Raw genomic sequence first — 9,406 nt, 5'->3', positions numbered from 1 at the left:
ATGAATAAGGAAGACCATAGAAGAACTGATGCATTTGAATCATGGTGTTGGCAAAGAATATTGAAAGCACCATAGACTGCCAGAAGAACAAACAAATCTGTCTTGGAGTAAGTACAGCCTTAATGATTCTTAGAGACAAGGATGGTGAGGCTTCATTTCTCATTCTTTGGATGTGTTGACAGGAGAGACCAGTCTTTAGAGAAGGACATCATGATTGGTAAAGTGGAGGGCCAGTGAAAAAGAGGAAGACTCCCAATGAGATGGATGGACACAGTGGCAACTGTGGGGCCAAACACAACAACGATTGTGATAATGGTAGGGAGTTTGAACAGGGAAGAGGAGCTAACCACAGATCAACCACAAAGAATGCAAGGCCCAACCTGACCTGTCAGGAGAACCTTATCAAAGGAAAGACAGAAGAGGACTTTCACCAAAATCAGGCATGCACAGAGAAGAATAGAATGAATCTAATGTGACCAAGTAACTAATTATAATACCACTATAATAAATCAGTATTATGGTTAGCCCATGAATACAATTATAACAGACTGATGTAATGGGAAAGAAGTATATCAGACCCAGGAAGAAATGACTAATTATGGGCCCTAAGTTATGATAGGAAAATGTAGGAATCAGTAGACCTAGAGCCTGCCCAGAAAAAAAAAAAAAAGTCAAACTAGAAATTCACTTGATGCTCCCCCTCACTCATAAGGTGGAAGCCCATTCTCATCTCTGAAAAAATGTCTATGCCATGCTTCAATAAACCTTCTTGCTTACTTCAACTTCTGTGTCTCTGGCTCCTTACATGTATTGTACCCATGCCTTACCAATTCTTTGGAGGAACAGTGGGACCAAACCAGAACACTTCATCCACTTTGTGACAAAAACGGCACAGGACCAGACAATAGTGTTTCATTCTGTTGTACAAAGAGTCGCTATGAGTCCAAATCAACTCAATGGCACCTAACAAAAACAACAATGTTCATTGGTGATTACCAGGAATGTCAGACAGAGGGATTCACTCTCTAGACAGTGGAAATGTGGTGGTTTGGGTGATGGCGAAGAATTGAAAGAAGAGAATGTGTACACAGCTTGATGAAGGTAAATAATTTCACGAGAAAGTAATTATGCAAGAAGTGGTATGTCGTATGTAATTTTGAAACAACCAAAAAATATATGTGTAATGTTTTAGGCTGGATTCTCCAAAGGAACAAAACCAGGGAGGCATATATAGAAATATATAAGGAGAGATTTATTTCAAGGAAGTGACTATGCAATTGTGAAGGCTAACAAGTCCCAAGTCAGTTGGTAAGGTGTCAAACTGGAGGCTTCATCTGACTCAAGTGATTTCAGGGGACTGACACACCCAAAATCTGCAGACAAAGTGGTAGACTGAGGCTGGTTTAAGAATTGGATATCAGACCATAAGATAAGTGCAGAATTGAGAGAAGAAGAGAGCAAGCTTTGCCAAGCACCCATCTATAGTGCATGCAAGCCACACCCCCGAAGAAACTCCCCTTCCAAGTTATTGATTGTTCACATCAGATCATAAAATGGAAAATGATTACATAATATCTGCCAAACCACTTAGAAACTGACACGTAGCATTAACCATCAGAAGCAGGTGTATTTGTATGTGTGTAGACATACCAGGGGGCTTCAAAGAGTTTGTGGAAGAGTAAAGGACAATGGAATTTTTCTATGAACTTTTTGAAGCCCCTCATATATGTCTATAGACTCCTGGTGTGGCGATGGTGTGGGTTAATATGCTGGACTGCAAAGTTGGTTTGAACCCCAAGGTCGGTGGTTCAAGCTCACCAGCCACTCCTTAGAAACCCTATACAGGGTCACTGTGGGTTGGAACCGACTTGCCAGCACTTAACAACAACAACATATATTGTCTGTAGTTATGTGTGTGTGTGTGTATATATATATACATATATATACATATAGGTTTGGAGTCCTGGTATGGTGCTGTGGGTTAATACACTGGACTGCAAAGTGAGTATGAACTACAAGTCAGTAGTTCAGGCTCACCAGGCTCTCCTTGGAAACCCTATACAGGGTCACTATGGGTTAGAACCAACTGAACGGCACTTAACAACAACAACATATGTAGGTTTATGTATACATATCAATGTGACTGTTTGCACATATATTTATATAAATAATAAAGGACATAGAGGCATAGTCATGGTTATTTCTTTTATATTACCTCATGGGATGGGATTTCTAGGTTTGAAGACTAAGGACCATATTCTCATAGGCTATCTGAGTCAATTGGCATCATATGGTTCATGAAGTTATGTTCTACATGTTCCTGGGGTGCAAACACTTGTGTGTGGGTATCTAACATACAGCTAATGACCTTTACTTGCCCAGAACAAAAGGAAAAGAGAGACTCCAAAGGCTCACATGAACCATGGCTTCACATACCTTGGGACCAGAAGAACTAGACGGTGTCCAGATACCACTCCTGAGCACCCTCCTCATCAGGAACACAATTGATGGACCCTTGTACACTGGAAGCAAAATGTGCAGCAGACCCTCAAATTCCTAAAAACAAACTAACTAACCAATGTGACTAGCTGAGCCTGGAAGACTCCCTGAGACTGTACTCTTCACACATTGAACTGAAACTAGCCCTGAGCTCAGTCATGTGAAATTAAATAAGAAATTGGCTCATCAAAGAATATCACCCATATGTACTGTGCTCCTTAAAAAAACTCTATATGACACAAAACAGTCAACAGTTACTTTAACACAAAGAAGAGACTATAAGGAAACCAGGATTTTTTTTTCTTTTGTAGTTCTCAGTTATAAAATGTTGTATTTAATATGTATTATCTAATTTAATTTATACAACAGTGCTATTGAGACTACAGAGTTTCACTCTGAGAGTGTCTAACTAATTTTCCTATGATCACACTTCTAAAAAGTGAGAAAGTCAGGCTTGGACATTAGATCTAGACTCTAAACTACATATCTTACAACATGTTGCCTCCACTCTGCACCCATGGGGCTGCCATGGGAACCAGGATTAGTGGAATTGGAAGAACCAGAACAGAAATCATGAGAATGGCCACACATTGTGAAGAACGTGACCAATGTCACTCAACAACTTTTATAGAATTGGTTGAACAGGAACACAAATTGCTGTGCAAAATTCATGGAAAACACAATAAAAAATGTTTTAAAGAGTGGCCAAATTACAATACCAACTAAATTTAAAACCTTAAAAGATGTCTGAGGTTAAAATGAGGTCATTGATTCTGGTCTTAAAAGTTTGCAAATGGACAGACAAGATACAATGGGTCTTTATTCCTCTGGAGCCACAAGGAAGGAATGTCAGGAATAGAAGGGGGCGATGGAAGAATGTGTGGCTAATTGCCTTCCTGAGACTGAGAAGGACTGAATGGTGCCCAGCTACCATCTCTGAACATTTTAATCAAAGATTCTAATGAAGAATCCTCATCAAAAGAAGGAAAATGCAGAACACAATTCCAATTTCTCATGGAATCCATACTTTCTGGAACCATGGAAACTAGATGAATCCACAGAACTTCTTCTCTTAGAACTATTGGTCTCTCCACGAGCAGAAGAAAGAAGAGTGATGAGAATGGAAAATGTTTAGAATTGATTAGTCCAGTGGCCTAACAGAACATGTAAATATCAGTCTCCATGACTCTGATATTATGTTTTATTGACTATGCAAAGACTTTCGATTGTGTGGATCATGACAAGCTATGGACAACATTGAGAAGTATGAGTATTCCAGAACACTTAATTGTACTTCTAAGAAATCTGTACCTAGACCAAGAAGCAGTTGTTCGAACAGAACATGGGAACACTGAATGTTTTAAAATTGGGAAAGGTGTGAGACAGGGTTGTATTCTTTCGCCATACTTATTCAACCTGTATGCTGAGCAAATAATACGAGAAGCTGGGTTCTATGAAGAAAAACGTGGCGTCAGGATTGGAGGAAGACTCATTAACAACCTACGATATGCAGATGATACAACCTTGCTTGCTAAAAGTGAAGAGGACTTGAAACATTTACTTATGAAAATCAAAGAGCACAGCCTTCAATATGGATTACATCTCAATGTCAAGAAAACAAAAATCCTCACCACTGGACCAATAAACAACATTCTTATCAATGGAGAAAAGATTAAAGTTGTCAAGGACTTCATTCTTCTTGGATCAAGTATCAACACTTGCGGAAGCAGCAGTCAAGAGATCAGACGACGTATTGCATTGGGCAAATCTGCTGCACAGGAACTTTTTAAAGTATTGAAGAGCAGAGATGTCAGCTTGAGGACTAAGGTGCGCCTGACCCAGGCCATTGTGTTTTCAATAGCCTCATATGGATGCGAAAGCTGGACAGTGAATAAGGAAGATCGCAGAAGAATTGATGCCTTTGAGTTGTGGTGTTGGAGGAGAATACTGAAAGGGCCATGGACTGCCAAACGAACCAATAGATCTGTTTTGGAAGAAGTTCAGCCAGAGTGGTCCTTGGAGGCCAGGATGGCTAAGCTTCGTCTCTCATACTTTGGACATACTGTCAGGAGGAAACAGTCGCTGGAGAAGGATGTCATGCTGGGTAAAGTGAAAGGTCAGAGAAAAAGAGGAAGACCCCCAATGAGATGGATTGGCCAAGTGGCATCATTGACGGTCTCAAGTGTGGCAGCGGTAGTGAGGTTGGCCCAGGATCGGACATTGTTTCGTTCTGCTGTGCATGGGGTCGCTTTGAGTCGGTTCTGACTCGATGGCACCTGACAACAATAACATGACTCTGAGACCAGAAAAACTAGACAGTGCTTAGCTACTACTACCAACTGCTCCGAAAGCAATCACATTAGAGGGTTCTAGATAGAGTGGGAGAAAACGTAGAATAAAACTCAAAATTATTTTAAAACAAAACAAAAACCTGGGTTTACTGGTCAGAAAGAGACTGGAGGAACCTGAGACTATTGGTCTTGACCACCCTTCAGGTCTGGAAAGGAACTCACCTTTATAGCCCAATTTTCAGCCAAGCAGTAGACAGATTGAATTATGTGTTTTGTAAAAGGAAAGTAGATATACTTTATAATGATTTACCACATCACAGTGCTTGATGTAAATACATAAACACATATATATTTACATCAAGATAGAGTGTTAAAATAAACCAAACACTTTTAGGTAAATCCATATAATTTGAGTAACGTGTTTTGGGTTTGTTTTTTTCTCCTTCAAATGATTTGAAATGTATATAGTTTCCCAGAAATAGCTAGAAATGCTGAATGCTAATTTAGATTTTACTTGTAATTTGCAAGGATCATAGCCACCTCAAGTTAATGTCATATTAGCATAGAAATCCAGCTGAAAATAAATTACTGTACTGTTATTCTTTAAAAAAAAAAACTTCTTCCCTCAGATAATCTTAAAACTTTAAACTATAAGCCAGAAAATATATTCTGAAATCTCCATATTTAGTTTAACTATAAAGAATGTCTGCCTTAGGCATGGAATCCTGGTGTGGCTCTGTGAGTTAATGCGCTGGGCTGCAAAGTCGGTTTGAACCATAAGGTCGGCAGTTCAAGCTCAGTAGCAACGCCTCGGAAACCCTATACAGGGTCACTATGAGTTGGAAATGACTCCCCGGTACTTAACAACAACAAGCCTTGGGCATTGTGCTCTTACAAGCTCTATGTGGGACTCAGTTGACAACAGCAGTTCGAAAGATTAGATAGGAAACTTAAGAGGCATTGAGTTTATGTTAATGGAGAGCAAAACTCAGAAAAAGATGGTTGCACAATTTGCAGAATATAAATAATATCACTGAATTGTACGTGTCCTTGTTTTTAAGTGCTGTCGAGTTGGTTCTGATGAACAACAGAATGGAAACACTGCCTGGCACTGCGTCATCCTCACAGTCATTGTTAATCTTGAGCCCTCTACTGATGCCATAGTGCCAATCCATCTTGTTGGGGGTCTTCTTTTTTGCTCCATTTTACCAAGCAAAATGTTCTCCCCCAGGGATTGGTCCCTTTTGATAAAATGTATGAAGTATGAGAGACAAACCTTCATCATCCTGGCTTCTAAGGAGCATTCTGGCTATATTTCTTTCAACATAGATTTGTTTGTTCTTCGGGCAGTTCATAGCACTGTAAATAATCTTCTCCAATGTCATACCTCAAATGCATCAATTGTTCTTCAGTTGTCCTTATTCATTGTCCAACTTTCACATGCATATGAGGCTATTGAAAATATCATAGCTTGGATCAGGTACACTTTAGTCCTCAAACTGACATTTTTGCTCTTCAACACTTTCAAGACGTCTTACACAGTGGATTTGCCTAATGCAAGACATAGTTTGATTTCTTGACTGCTGCCTCCATGAGTCCTTGTAGCTCCAAGCAAAAGGAAGTCTTTGATAACTTCAATCTGTTCTCCATTTATCGTGATGTTGTTCGTGTAATCCAGCTTCTTGGATTATTTGCTCAGCATACAGATTGAATGAGTAAAAATGGTTACATGGATGCATGTTTTGTTGTGTTTATTCTCAACAACAACAGCAAAAATAAAATAAAGAAATAAAAGTAAGTGTGAGCATTGATTGGAAAGATGGAACCCTGAATGGGACATTCCAGCAGATGCTAATAAAGCTGGGGACAGTGGGTTCCCAAATTCTGTTGAGTAATTTTGTCCCTAGAATCTGCCCCTCTGCCACCATCTGATGAGATTAATTCAGGTTTATCTGATGCGTCTTTGCCTGAGGCCTCTCATGAAATACTAGCTTTGCAAGACACTGCTGACTGTTTTCAGAACCTAACCCCACCACTCATCTTTGCTTCTAGATCTAGACTCAAGTTCCAGCAGGTGAGGTACAGAGTATGACTTGAGGAGGTACAAAGTGTGACTCAAAACAACGACATGGTTTTTTAAATTTATGCAGACAGAAATCTGGGGAGTGTATGTGGGAATGGTTATTCGAGGTGTGGGATAACGGTGCAAGAAACATTAAGATGGATCCGTCTGAATTCAGTGATATGGGCACACTAAATAAATAATCTGCCTTCAGTGTTTCCAATTGAAGGGTTAGAAAGGGATCTAACAGTTTAGTTAGTTGGTTAGTCGGTTGGTTGGTTGGTTGGTTGGTTGGTTAGTTGGTTAGCTGAAACATAGACTAAAAGATGGCATATACTAAATAAAATTGATTCCAGAACTGCCTTGGTATACCATAGAAGAAAGGATTCAAGGTTTAGGAAAATTAACAATGTTAGAGTGGGTTTATTATGTCATATCTACTTACCCACCCTAGGGGTTCCCAGAAGACATACCTTCAACCACAACTGTGAGAAATACATTTGTGAGAGGAGCCCCACCATCCTTGAAGAGTGTTGTAATTGTTCTTCCAGGTAGATTAGATATTACAATGTGAACTGTTTCCACTGAACTGGGAGTCTAACTATAGTGAAGATGAATGAATCCCAGAGTGGCAGGGGCCCAAGTGGCAGCACCTAATCACCAAAGTCAAGGTGGGCATGGTGACCATATGGACAATGTGATAGTTAAGGTTTTCTGTCAAACTGCCTGGGCCCGGCTTCTCAGTGGTTTAGCAGGTAAGACATTAGTAATCACTCATGATAAGATCTAATATAATGTATTCACTTCCAGGATGAGATCTGCTACAAACAGCCAATTATTTGAAAGGAAGTTTCCTTAGGGGTGTGGACTGCACCATCTTTCATCTTACAAAGATAAGAGGAGAATGAAGTGAGCAGAGGGGAGAACTACTACCACCAAGAAATAAGATCTGGGGGTAGAGTGTGTCCTTTGGAGCTGGGGTCCCCGCTCTATGAAGCTGCTGATTCCAGAGCAAGGCCGATGCCAAGATACATAGAGAGCTCCAAAGAATGCTGGGCCCACAGATGCTGAAAAGAAGGATCTTTCTCCAAAACAAACTAAAAGAAAGCCTTCCCCTAGGTCCAGCACTCAGAACTCAGACTTTTAGCCTCATAAAGGAGTACCGGTATGGTGCTGTAGGATAAACAATGGGTGACTAACCACAAGGTTGGTGGTTCAAACCCACTACGCATCCACTTGTGGTATTTCTGTTACAGCAGTGCTAGATAACTATAACAGGCAGCGTGGTCAACGCAGTAATCACAATCATCTGACTTCAAAGACTTAAGGATTTATGCCTTTGGTTACTTGGTCATAGCATCCCTAAGAGTGAAATAGATGGGAAATCTACTAAATATTTACTTGATTTGTTTTCTAGAGAATCTAAACCAGTGAAATATACATATGTACATATATAAAGAGAAGTTTATTATCAAGGAAATGGCTTACAATTGCAGAGTCCCAGGTCACCATTGGAAGAGATAAAGAGCCTTTCTCATGTGTCTATTATATTGGGAGCAGGCCACACCCCCAAAGAAGCATCCCTTTGATTAATTGACTGCTGATAGCCACTCACCATAGAGTTAACTACCCCTGTATTAGGTTTCATCACCTTGGGGTTGTGTAACTACATCTCAATTGCCAACCCACTGGGAATCTTGTCCTAGCCAAGCTGACACAGAACCCAACTATTACAGTCCACCCTTGTCGACTTGAAACTTATAAACTATATGCATCATCTCTAAACAAAGAAAATTGTAAAGTCATACTTATGCCTAACATGATATAATTAAACCACATACAACCAAAAATGCACAAATGAACCAAGCACAAATATTTGATGCACACTTACAAGCAAGACAAAAAATACATATTCATTTAAATGTCCAAAGGGCACATTCTGCAAGCCAGCCTCCTGCCCATAGGCACACAGCCTTACTCAGTCCATGGGCCTAGAACCCCCAGCTGCTCTGTCTTTCCATGGTACCACCTCTGCTGTCATCAATTCTGTCATGACTTTTCCAGGCAGGGATCTCACTCTCCACTCATGCTCTTCCTTCTTAATGGTCCTGCGATCGTCTGTTCCTGAAATGAAAGATTAACTACTCCCCTCTTTTAGTTATACATCTTCTACAATTACAGTTGTGAAATCGCAACTAATCCTACTAACAGTTATTCACGACTGAAATCATAAATTCCTATCAGCATCATTCCCATCCCACTTTCACCAGACACATCTGGAAAAGAGGAAAACTAGTCAGTGGTAATTCTTCTTTGTCCCCTCATTCTAAAACTAAGCACACCCATGAAAGACTGTAAGTCAGTTACTTCATGCTTTTATAGCCCTCTTTTTTGATAGCCAATGTCTAAATTGCCTATCCCTATCAATCCACTGTAAGGAGCTCTGGTAGCGTAGTGGTTACGAATTGGGCTGCAAACCTTAAGGTCAGCGGTTTGAAACTACCAGCCGCTCTGCAGGAGAAAGATGAGGCTTTCTACTCCCGTAAAGATTTAC

The sequence above is a fragment of the Chrysochloris asiatica genome, unplaced genomic scaffold (genome assembly GCF_000296735.1).
Source record: "Chrysochloris asiatica unplaced genomic scaffold, ChrAsi1.0 scaffold00104, whole genome shotgun sequence".
Taxonomy (NCBI): Eukaryota; Metazoa; Chordata; class Mammalia; order Afrosoricida; family Chrysochloridae; genus Chrysochloris; species Chrysochloris asiatica.
Note: the sequence above shows the minus strand (reverse complement) of the source record.